Below are 13,743 nucleotides of genomic sequence, written 5' to 3'. Positions count from 1 at the left end.
AACAACAAACAAACCTGTCTTATACTAGGAAGGAATGAAAGGTGATTTAAACATCAGAAATTACTGATATGATGAATGTGACATTTCCTTTTTCAAAATGTTTTCCAAAAGGGCCTAGTAAAACCATCTCTTAATGGTTTGAGATGATTTATTAACTGAAAACAAGAGGAAAAATTAGTGATCTTCATAAATCCCCTCTAACCCCTTGATTCTCATTTTCTGTGAAGAATAAACCATGACGGGATATGTTCATGACATGTATATAACTTCACAAAGCAGGACTGTTTTATATCTGGAAGACTTAGTTTTCTCAGGAAGGAACCATAGATGTCCTGCATACTTCACAGAAACAGTGCCCGGGACTTTTTCATCTGAGATGATACAACACTGAACATTTTCTTAGGATTTCTACAGCATATTATTGCAAAATCAGTCTAGCAAACAGGTCACTAGGAATTTTCAACTAACATACAGCAAACAATATTTCGCACTATATTTTTCAAATGATTTTTTTCCTGACAGAAAGCTATAAATAGTTGTATGTCTGATATAAGATGTGATACAAACAAAGTAATTATTTGTAAATGTACTTTTCTAGTTGGCTGAGTAATTATAACCTAAATGTACTTCTCCATTTCTATCTGCCACTCACAGCTTTTAACAAAAACAAAGGGTCTCACTTCTGTAGCCAAAATTCATTTTTCTACAAACTAGAAACAACAATTCTAACTTTAATTAGAAAAACACAATTTATTAGCTTATAGTGAAACAGTCAGTTGGCAATGGATATAGACTGTGTCCTCCAAACATCCCATCCTTATCAGAGAAGGTATAGAAATTTCCCTGAGAGAGATTAACATTTTATCATGAAAGATTACACTCACAAGAGGAAAACAACTAATTAAAAATTTCCTAACTAGAAGTTAATGAACAGAACCTAAGCATTATAGTGTTACTTCCAATTCCACCAACTACAATCCAGCACCACAGGATTCATTATGACCATCCCCCTTTGCTTATTTCTAACTTCTTTTTTCAACAGTGAAAAACCCATCTCTCACTATTTAAAAGAAATTCACTTATTCGTTCAGTTACAGTAAACATAAAAAGCTACTTTCAGAATTGCAAACCTGTCCCCCTGTAAGAAACCAGAGTTACATGCATATGTATAGGTCTATTGGTCTTTTAGTTCTACACTATGCAATCATGGTATGGTAAGTCAGCTCCTTTCTCCTCCATTACATTCAGTGAGGTTGTCAAACATCTGTAAGGCAGTTAGATTCATTTCTCACAGTCTGCATTCCATCCTGGATTACTAATTTATCTCTTGGTTGATTTAAAATATATATATATATATATATATATATATGTATACACACACACACACTTGGTTTATATATATATATGTATGTATACACACACACACACAAACATTCACTCTTTGTGGATTTTGACAGATAGACTTTTAGGATTTTGAAAGACACATTATCATGTACTTACCACCACATTTCCATACAGAAAAGTTTTATCACTCCCAAAATTCATATGGGCATATTAGAGTCAACTTATTGATAAGTGAAGTGAAGTCGCTCAGTCATGTCCGACTCTTTGCGACCCTGTGGACTGTAGCCCATCAGGCTCCTCCGTCCATGGGATTCTCCAGGCAAGAATACTGGAGTGGGTTGCCATTTAAGTGTGGCAGGATTTTCACTGGGGTTACATTGAATCTATAGATCATTTTGACCTCTCAACAATATGCTATTCACAAATTATAAGATCAATTGCATATAATAATTATCAGACCAGCCACTTGAGGTTGAGATAATACATACAATACTTGGGAGAACCTCCATATAAGTCCATCATTAAACTAGAAAGAAAGTGAAGGCTCTTTACTATGGAGAAGACTGATTAAAAATAAAAGAAGGCCTAAGAAAACAATATCAACTGTAAGAAAAAGTAATTATAGCAGTTACATATAAGGGAAAAGACACAAATAATAATATTATGTTAATATATTTAAAAATTTTAGATGATATTAATTTCATTAAATGAGTTGAAAAATTTCAGTGGAAGATAGAAAATAAGAATAATCTTATTACAATTAAAGAACTGATTAAGTTCTTTAATCATTTATTTTAGAATTAATAGGCCTAGATGGTTTTACCAGTAAATTCTGCAAAATGTAGGAACTAAGCAATTTCACTAATATAGAAACTCAAATAAGTGGGACTCCTCAAGTAATCACTGAGATTTGCATAAAATTATAACCAAAAAATCCTAAAAAGTACAGAAAATATTTACAAATTATCACTCATGTAAACTGAAGCAAAAATTAAAATATTAGTAAGCTAATTCTAGAAAGGTATTAAAAAAAGATTAGCTATCATTACAAAATTGAATTTGTGCCAGGACTGCAAGTGTAGTTTACAGTTAACAATCAATTTAACTTAACATATTAAAATACACAGATATCTATCTATCTACATATCTAAATAGTTCTGTAGTAGTCATCATAAAAATTCTATAAAACTAAGGAGAGAATGTAAATTCCAGAACACAATGAACATAACCTGAAAAATAATCCTACAGTAAATATCACAGTTAATGAAGAAATTTGGAATACACTCTAAGATTAACTATGAAAAAGATCAGGTATAATATAAGATTATCTATACTAATAGAAGGCTAGAAAAAGTCACTTCATGTCTCAGTTTCAACCAATATCTTACACTTCAAAAGAAGTACAAAAAATACATCATATGCCAAATTTACTAAGGAAATGCTGTAGAACAGGTTTCACTCTTGAATATCTCACTCACTTTGAGAATATTAAAAAAAAAAATTAAAGCCAAAGAAAGCAATTCACTTATAGGGGAGGAGTTGCAAGCTGATCTTAGTTTTTCCAAAGCTATTTTGCTGGCATAACACAATGGAGTTAGAGTTCAGAGAAACACAGTGATTCCCAAGTTTGATTCTCAGTCAAGATGCAATCCATACATAAAGAAAATGAAAATGTTTACAAAGAGAACTCAGAGATCAGAGTCCCTGAAATGATAACTAGAAAAAACACAATAATTATGAAATCCAACCATCCAACAGCTGAGTCAAAAATAATTAAAAATGGAGAACCCAGTTAAAATGACACACAGTCTAACAGTGACAGAATGGATATGAGTGTTATAAGCACTATGTAGGCATAATAAGTCTAACAAAATGATGATACTAAGGTAGGAAGGTGAGAGGAAATGAGAGTAATAATTACCTCTCTTGTCAGAGCAATGACTATTAATGTTATGTAAAATCAAAACAGGTAGCAACCAAACAAAACCGAGAAACCTCAGAACTCATTCATAAATTTCTTCTTTTAAAGTTGAGATATATATTGGGAGATATTATTTCTTGTGGTGGACAAGTACTTTATATGGTACTTCTGTATTATTTAATCTTATTTCCTGTTTCTGTATTTGTACACATTAGAGTTTTTAATCTTCACTGTGCAATAGAACCACTTTGCAAAGCTACACATGTGCAGGCAATAATCTAAAAATTCCATGTCAACTGGCAGAGGTGGGGACATCAGGTTTTTTTAAAGTTTATTTTATTTTCAGTTCCCTAGGTGATTCCAATGGGTATCCAGATTTGAAAATCCACTACTGTGGATGAAAAAGAAAACAAGATTTCTCTCTGAATAGCTGAAAATAATTAGCAAGAACTACACAGATCTATGGAAAAGGCAATGGCAACTCACTCCAGTACTCTTGCCTGGAAAATCCCATTGATGGAGGAGCCCGGTGGGCTACAGTCCATGGGGTCGCTAAGAGTCAGACATGACTGAGCAACTTCACTTTCATGCATTGGAGAAGGAAATGGCAACCCACTCCAGTGTTCTTACCTGGAGAATCCCGGGGACAGCAGAGCCTGGTGGGCTGCTGTCTATAGTGGGCTGCTGTCTATGGAGTCGCACAAAGCCTGACATGACTGATGCAACTTAGCAGCAGCAGCAGCACACAGATCTAAGTTACTAATCCAAGAATTAATATTTTGAAGAAACAGCATTATCCAATGCTACTTAACTTGAGCCCTGGAGTCAAACCACTTAGATTCAAATCCCAACCACACCCTCTTCTAGGAAAACATGCTAATCTCTCTGCTTTGTTTTTTAATAATGGTAATAAGAGTGACCTGATCAAGGTGTTTGAAGTTTAAATGAACAAATAAATGTAGGCCTTTAATTGGCATACCACAAATGTTGGCTATTATTATTATTAATCATGGTTTTGTCAAATATCCAATTAGAACTGCGGTTCACTACAATGAAGAGAAGATGGTAGCTGAATTTTTAATTTTGTCCCATTTTAAACATGTTTTCCTTCCACAAGGCTGAAAATCCCTTACTAGCTATTTTATAAATAGTCTTGAGTCTTGAGTCCCCCTTCCTTCAAAGAGATGAATAATAATTGTGAAACTTTTTAGAGCATTTTGAAAAAAGTTAAACATTAGAAGAATTCATATCAGATACCTAATGTCTGGGACTATCTGAAGTCCCCTATAATGTTACAGCCAAAATTATGAAATACAGAAAAAAGATTAAGAACTTCCCCCAAATGAATTATCTACACAATAACTCTGAGCATTACAGAAAAGGATGGATGGCTGTCTGCCTCATTCCTTAACTTCCTGTTACAGTGATATCACAAGCACTAATTCTTCTTGGACCATCAGATATGGTAACGGACAGTTTGTCCTGATCACAGGGCTAGGAACAAAAGATGACTGAATGGGAAATCACTGAAGTAGAATTACTGATAAAAAATGGTAAACTGATGTATATCTATTTACAAACTTGTTCTGCATTTTAAAAATGCTAAATTATATGTATATATTATATACGTATATACACACAAATAAATAAATAAATAAATAAATATATATATATATATACTGCTTACGATTCTATTTCTTAAACTATTTTTTTAGTTCAGTGAGCAACCAAGAGCTCCAACCACAAAGACAATAGGGTTTTAATTAATCAACTTGTGAAGTTGTTGGGAATGACAAAAAATTCTCACCTGCCACCTAAGAGACTAGATTTATTTTCAAGGCCCAGGCAGTTGACTTCTTTTTACTAGAATATAACTTACATGTTAGAAGGGATTTGGGCTTTTTTGTTCTCTGTTGCATCTTTAATCCTCATAACAGTCCTGGGCATATAAATTTATGCTTATTAAATATGTGCTAAACAAATAATATATTTAGATGCTTCTGTTCTTGTTACAGTTTTTAAAAATGATTATACCAAACTCAGATAAATTTCTTTCAAGTTATTTTATAATCTTTGATTTTATGCTTAATACTTTATAATACATTTGGAATTCATTTATGTTATATAGCATATAGTACAAAGTTAATTTTACCTTAATTACAAAACATCAGCCAACTGATCCAGCACTGAATTAATTTACCAAATGAATTAATATATTTATTATAGATTTTGGAATGTCACATCTATATTAAATTCTATTATATACTCTCATTGTTCTGAGCCCCCTATTATGCTATATAATTATGAATATTTCTGATTCTTTAAAAATAGTTTAATATTAATATTAATCATTGAATATTTATTTTTGCCACATGTTTTATCAAATGTTTTCCTTAATTTTTTCCTCTGTATTATTCTTTCCAAATTTTATTATTACAATGCCAATACTGGAAAGCTAGCAAGCAAATAAACAATCGAATTTTAGTAGAAGATAGTTGTTGGGCTAGGGGTAAGAGGATCTTATCACATATTAAAGTAAAATTAAAAGTTACAGAGAGAAGATTACACATTGAAAATAGTGACTTCACAACACCATTAATCACTAAGAAATGCAATTCACACCCCAAATAAAATACCACTTCACACATACCTAATGACTATAGTCCAAAAGACAATCACAAGTGTTGGTGAGGATGTGTATAAACTATAGCCTTCACATATTGATAGTGGGAAAGTAAACTGGTACCAGCATTTTAGAAATTTCTCAAATGGCAAACTTTCAGTTATCATATCATCCAGAGATCCACTCCTATGTCATACTCAAGTAAAATTAAAATGTATGTCCATAAAAATCTTTCCATGAATGTTCATGGGAGCATTATTAACAACAGTCCCCAAAATGGAGATAATCCAACTAGTCATCAAATGAAAACTGGATAAACAAAATGTGGTATAGGCATACAATGGAATATTATCTGTAAATGTCTGAACCTGGAATAAGTTAAAAAAAAATCAGCTTCAAAGATATTTGTCATATGATTCCATTTACAGGGAATATCCAGAATAGGTAAATCCATAGAGAAAAGAGGTAGCCTGGTATTTTCCCGGTGCTGGGGGAGTGAGAAGTGACTGCTAATAAGAACATTCCATATGCACTGGGGGATGACGAAGATATCCTATAATTAGATTGTGACAACAATTGCACATATCTATCAACATATTGAAAACCACTGAATCATACACTGTAAATGGATTAATTTTATGGTATTAGAATTATATCTCAATAAATTATTAAAAATACACTTAACATATGATTCAGAAACTCCAATTCTGATATTTACTTCAGAGAAATGGAAACATATATCTATAAAAGACTAGTATATGAATGTCCATAGAGGCTTTATTCATAGTAGCCAAAAATGGAAATAATTCATATGTCTATCATTCAGCTAAGGAATAAAGAAATTATTTTATATATATATAATAAATTAGAGAACACTCACTGAAGTAAACAAATTCAAGACTAACAACTCTCCTCTCTCCAAAAAGAAAAAAAGTTCTATCTCTATGCTGTCATTTATCAATCCTTTCTCATATTTAAGGGACTTGACACTAATTTCATAGTTCTTGACATTTAAGACCTCAGTCAATACTATACTGACTCAATACTGAGTCAGTCAAATCAGTACTTGGTTACAGGATTACAGTTTCTACTGCCACAATAAAGAGTTAAGCTGTAAATTATTAGCAGATACATTTTAATATTGATTATTTAAACTAAGTAAATGTTAGGGAGGGCTTCCCTGGTGGCTCAGATGGTAAAGAATCTGCCTGCAATGCAGGAGACCCAGGTTTGATCCCTGGGTCAGGAAGATCCCTTGGAGAAGGGAATGGCTACCCACTCCAATATTCTTGGGGCTTCCCTGGTGGATGCTTGTTAAGTACTGCTCTTAAAAATATATGCTCTCGCTATTTACAATTGTAAAATGGTTCTGAGATCAATTCCAACATGAATGTGTATTTCTGTTGGGAAGGAGGGTTCCCACACCAGCAAGCAATGCTCAGGAGTCCAGCTAGGTGTTCTATAATTCAACGCAATTCCTACACTATCTATTCAGAGATAGATAAAATGCTCAGACTCACAGGGCTGCCCTTCACTTTAGATGCCAGTCACATGTCCAGGTTGCTACCTGTACTTCTATCTAACTAGCTATAAATCAGAGGTTCCCATGACCCTTTCCCCCTTCGGATTCAATTTATTAGCTAGAGCAATCACAGATATCAGGGAAACATTTACTCATGTTTATCAGTTTATTACAAAAGGATATGATAAGGAAGATGTATGAACATCTAGATGGAAGAGATGCACAGGGCAAGGTATGTGGGAAGAGGGGTAGAGTTTCCATGCCCTCTCCAAGTGGACTACTTTCTCCATATCTCAATGTATGTATTCACCAACCCAGAAACTCTCTGATCCCTGTCCTTTTGAGTTTTTATGGTGGCTTCATTACATAGGCATGCTGAATTAAATCCTTAGCCTCTGGTGATCAATTCAATCTCCAGGTCCTCTCCCCTCCCCAGAAGACAGGGGGTGGGACTGAAGGTTCCAACCCTCCAATCACAAGGTTGGTTCCCCAAGCAACCAGCACCACCCTTAGAGATCTAGGGGGACATTCCAGAAGTTACTTCACTAACATAACAAAAGATACCCTTCTGTGTCCCTCCACTTAGGAAATCCCAAGCATTTTAGAAGCTCTGTGCTAGAAACTAGAAGGAAGACCAAACATAATTCTTACTATAATTCACAATATCACAAAATATTAGTAGCAGTTTTTGCAATAATTTATAATTTCTTACAACTCCTAATGGTTCATTTCAAATGAAGTCATGTTTCAAGCATAATTCTTAATCTATTTCATTTGGTGATTTTGATGAAAAACAGCCCCTGAAATGTGAGACCTTGCCTAGTATCAGCTGTGCTTTGATACTGGTAGGAGTAGAGCTGACACTCACAGCTGGGTCACGTTATCCTCTTATTGGACACAAACAATCTAACAGAACACCACTGACATACAAGGTCACTCTGCTTCTGTGATGAAGGGAGACAAAACAAGAGCATTTCATAATCCTGCCTAAGCCCAGAACAAAAACAAGCTCATGGTGTAAACCATGAAACATCAATATCCCCCTCTCCTGGTTAATATGAGCGAACACTGCTTCTTTACCAATTAAAGAATTACCCTCACTGTTGTCTTCTTCCATTGGATGAGATTTACTGTAACTCATTTATAAGATTTCCACTGTCCCTGAAAACATACAGTCAAAACAAATTCCTATTTCCTTTGTTGGAGAGGTAGAAATTTCTGTCTATTCTTATAGATTATTCTGGCTCAGTTAAGAATTAATTTGACATGACAGATTAATAGCAGAAAATCAAACAAAAGTTAAATTACATATATACATGGGAAAGATCCCCTAAAAAACTCACCAAAATGTCTGAAGCCCTCATCTTAAGCTAAAGACAAAAGAGGATGGCGAGAGAGTCAGTTATGGGAGGTGACCTGGAAAACCACAGTAAACAAGGGTAAGGTTTTAATGCAGAGCTATGGTTTTCCAAGTAGTCATGTACAGATGTGAGAGTTGGACCATAAAGAAGTCTGAGAGCCAAAAGAATTGATGCTTTTGAACTGTGGTGTTGGAAAAGACTCTTGAGAGTCCGTAGACAGCAAGGAGATCAAACCTGTCAATCCTAAAGGAAATCAATCCTGAATATTCATTGGAAGGACTGTTGCTGAAGCTGAAGCTCTAATACTTTGGCCACTTGATGTGAAGAGCCGACACACTGGAAAAGATTCTGATGCTGGGAAAACTGAAGGCAGGAGGACAAGGGGGCGACAGAGGATGAGATGGTTGGATGGCATCATCAATTCGATGGAGGCGAGTTTGAGGAAATTCAGGGAAACAGTGAAGGACAGGGAAACCTGGCATGCTGCAGTCCATGGGGTTGCAAAGAGTTGGACATGACTGAGTGACTGAACAACAAGTCTTTTTCACTGATAAGTTTCCAGATATTTGGTCACCTTCCTCCTCCTGGTACAGAAATGGAGACAATCTTACAAAGGCAGAGTTCCCTTACAAAGGTAAATGTTTCTCACAAATGGATAACTCTTTTAAAGTAATATTCCAAAGAGACACATTTTGGCTTTCCAGGTAGTGCAGTAGTAAAGAATATACCTGCCAATGCAGGAGATACAGGCCACGCAGGTTCAATCCCTGGGTCGGGAAGATCCCCTTAGGAACAAAATGGCAACCCACTCCGGTATTCTTGCCTGGAAAATTCCATGGACAGAGGAGCATGACGGCCAACAGTCCATGGGGTAGCAGAGTCAGACACGAATGAGCAACTGAGCACATATGCATCCCTCGAACCTTTCCCAGTTTACCTAGCTAATGCACAAATCCTGCAACGTGTTTTATAATATCCTTTACCCTGAGACAGCCCGTGATTCTCCATAATGTGTGGTCTCCCTGGTTGCAATGACCATTGCCAGGAATTTGTTCAACTAGTGGTCTCTGACTGAAAGGCAACCACTCTGAGTAGGTATGAATATGAAAAAGAAAGGAAGAATGTGGTCTAGGTATTGGGCAATTTTTATACCCTCCATTTTCCTAGACACATGGTTATTGTCTTAGTTTTCACTGATTTATTGAATCACACTGTTAATCCATTGGAAATGGTTTAACTATTTGTTCTCACATTTAACTGCTTGACATTTCTCTGAATTTAGTGCTGAGCTTTACACTAATCATGGCTTATATATACTGACTGTCACATTCCCAAAATAAAACATTCAAGATAAAACATTAACATGTCATATGATACAATTTCTATTGTCTGTGTGCATCTTAGCAACACTGATGATAAATCAGTTCAGTTCAGTTGCTCAGTCATGTCTGACTCTTTGCGACCCCATGAACTGCAGCATGCCAGGCTTCCCTGTCCATCATCAATTCTGGAGTTCACCCAAACCCATGTCTATTGAGTCAGTGATGCCATCCAACCATCTCATCCTCTGTTGTCCCCTTCTCCTCATGCCCTCAATCTTTCCCAGCATCAGAGTCTTTTGCAATGAGTCAGTTCTTCGCATCAGGTGGCCAAAGTATTGGAGTTTCAGCTTCAACATCAGTCCTTCCAATGAACACCCAGGACTGATCTCCTTTAGGATGGACTGGTTGGATCTCCTTGCAGTCCAAGGGACTCTCAAGAGTCTTCTCCAACACCACAGTTCAAAAGCATCAATTCTTCTGTGCTCAGCTTTCTTTATAGTCCAACTCTCACATCCATACATGACCACTGGAAAACCATAGCCTTGACTAGACGGACCATTGTTGGCAAAGTAACGTCTCTCCTTTTTAATATGCTGTCTAGGTTGGTGATAACTTTCCTTCTAAGGAGTAAACGTATTTTAATTTCATGGCTGCAGTCACCATCTGCAGTAATTTTGGAGCCCAAAAAAATGAAGTCAGCCACTGTTTCCACTGTTTCCCCATCTATTTGCCATGAAGTGATGGGACTGGATGCCATGATCATAGTTTTCTGAATGTTGAGCTTTAAGCCAACTTTTTCACTCTCCTCTTTCACTTTCATCAAGAGGCTCTTTAGTTCTTTTTCACTTTCTGCCATAAGGGTGGTGTCATCTGCATATCTGAGGTGATTGAGATTTCTCGTGGCAGTTTTAATTCCAGCATGTGCTTACTGTAGCCCAGCGCTTCTCATGATGAACTCTGCATATAAGTTAAATAAGCAGGGTGACAATATATAGCCTTGACATACTCCTTTCCCTATTTGGAACCAGTTTGTTGTTCCATAACCAGTTCTAACTGTTGCTTCCTAACCTGCATACAGATTTTGCAAGAGGCAGGTCAGGTGGTCTGGCATTCCCATCTCTTTCAGAATTTTCCACAGTTTATTGTGATCCACACAGTCAAAAGCTTTGGCATAGTCAATAAAACAGAAATAGATGTTTTTCTGGAACTCTCTTGCTTTTTCCATGATCCAGCAGATGTTGGCAATTTGATCTCTGGTTCTTCTGCCTTTTCTAAAACCAGCTTGAACATCTGGAAGTTCATAGTTCATGTATTGCTGAAGCCTGGCTTGGAGAATTTGAAGCATTACTTTACTAGTGTGTGAGATGAGTGCAATTGTGTGGTAGTTTGAGCATTCTTTGGCATTGCCTTTCTTTGGGATTGGAATGAACACTGACCTTTTCCAGTCCTGTGGCCACTGCTGAGTTTTCCAAATTTGCTGGCATATTGAGTGCAGCACATTCACGGCGTCATCTTTCAGGATTTGAAATAGCTCAACTGGAATTCCATCACCTATACTAGCTTTGTTGATAGTGATGCTTACTAAGGCCCGCTTGACTTCACATTCCAGGATGTCTGGCTCTAGGTGATTGATCACACCATCGTGATGATAAATATTTAACAATAAATATTACAGGGCTAATTTGAAATGTCTGGGAAAAATGTAAACTTCTTCGTAAAGAATAATTGTTTTCTGGTTTAATGAAGTTGAACATTCGGCACATTTGAAACAATCAATACGTAAAAATTTAAGATGTCATGATCACATTAGTTTTAAGAACAGGGAGCATTATTATAAGACCAATACAATCTCTCAAATATGTACTGAATATTGTTTACTTTGGGCTTCCCAGGTGGTGCTAGTGGTAAAGAACCTGCCTGCCAATGCAGGAGACCTCCTGGAGTAGGAAATGGCAACTCACTCCAGTTTTCTTGTCTGGAAAATCCCATGCGCAGAGGAGCCTTGTAGGCTCTAGTCCAAAGGGTCGCACAGAGTTGGACACAACTGAAGCAACTTAGCATACACGCACACATTGTTTACTTAAACTAGCACAAAATAAAGAAATCAGGGGCACCTTTAGATGGTACATAAAATACAATTATTGCCAAACATAGTTATAACTCTGTTCCACCAAAGTAAATAGAATAAAAAAACTGTATTTTTCATTCACAAGAACTACAATTGTTACTTCATCAAAAAATGTTGAAATAAGCATGGCTTAAATAATAAGACATCATTCTGTAGAACAAAGCTCCTTTGAACAGACAATTCAAAATGCTCCAATTCGTGGATTTTGTTGAAAGTGTAGCAAAATGAAAGTACTTAGTCCTGTTAGAAATTACACTTTATGCCACAAAATGGTCCATTGCTGCTCTCAAAATCACCAGGTGATTACAGGATGATAAAATTCTCATTAGCAATCAAATGTAGCAGTTGAAGTAAAGGGTCCAAAGGGATGACATAGGGGATACTTGATCACAGGCATGATCTATTGAAGAAGATACTATCATTAAGGTGTAAAATACAGTTCATCCATGAAAGAACCTCAACTAAAGTGTTAATGATAAAAGCGCTTAAGTACATATAATACAAAGCATTACTGGGAACAGAAGGCAGAAGGATGAGTGTATAAAAGCAAATTGACTACCTCCTGGCAAGCACTAAAAAGGTCCCTGATATACATGAGACAGGTGTCCACCTATCACTTGAAAAACGCTTTTTGACTTTCACAACACTTAGAACAAATCCTCATGTGTTAGGGATTCTCAAACACAGAATGGGCACGTCTCTTTTTATTCCTTTTTAAAAATAGTGGCTCCCAGAAACCATCTATAATTAGAGAATGAACGGACTGCCTGGTAGCATGTGCTCTTGGACAAATTCATAGCAAGTCCAGGGTTAAGATATGTCAGTGTGCCCTCGGTGCTGAATTCAGGTGCACTGCTCAAAAGCATGTGACGATGGTGCACTTCAATCCACGGACTTGCTGCTGCCAGACCAGATGCCTATTTTATCATAGGAGTCACCAGCTCAGCCATCTCGCATGACTCTCCGAGGCTAAAAGAATGAAATCCTAAAGCACTGTTCTGATATTCATAGCTTATCAGGTGGCTGAGGCTCTAGGTCATCTGATTCCAACTTTACTACTCACTACTCTCCAACATGCCTTCCTGTAGCAAGAGGAAGATTCCCTATTTGTCTTGTCTCTCTCCATTCCATCATAGCAAAGAAATTCTAATAAGAGAGTGCAGCAAAGGAAATCATCAACAAAATGAAAAGACTGAATGGGAGACCTACTGGATGGGAGAAAATAATTGCAAATCATGTATCTGATAAGGGGCTTATATCCAAAATATATATATATATTTTAAAAATCCATAAAAGTCATTGGCAAACAAACAAACAAACAATTCTATTGCAAAATGGGCAGAAGACCTAAACAGATATTTTTCCAAAGAAGGCATACAGATGACCAACAGGTACATGTGCTCAGCATCACTAACCATCAATGAAATGCAAACCAAAAATTACAATGAGATATGGCCTCACACCTGTTGGAATGGCTACTATCAAAAAGACAGGAAATAATAAGTGTTGGTGAGGATGTAGA

At 36.2% G+C, this 13,743-nt stretch overlaps 1 protein-coding gene across 1 annotated transcript in view; it reads right to left on the bottom strand.

Moving 5' to 3' along the window:
• CFAP47 (cilia and flagella associated protein 47) overlaps nucleotides 1–13,743 on the bottom strand; it is a 507,991-nt gene that overhangs the window by 285,857 nt on the left and 208,391 nt on the right. The gene's annotated exons all lie outside the window — the stretch shown is intronic.

Source organism: Ovis aries, chromosome X (genome assembly GCF_016772045.2).
Source record: "Ovis aries strain OAR_USU_Benz2616 breed Rambouillet chromosome X, ARS-UI_Ramb_v3.0, whole genome shotgun sequence".
NCBI classification, from domain to species: Eukaryota; Metazoa; Chordata; class Mammalia; order Artiodactyla; family Bovidae; genus Ovis; species Ovis aries.
Note: the sequence above shows the minus strand (reverse complement) of the source record. Positions and strands in the feature narration are given on the sequence as shown.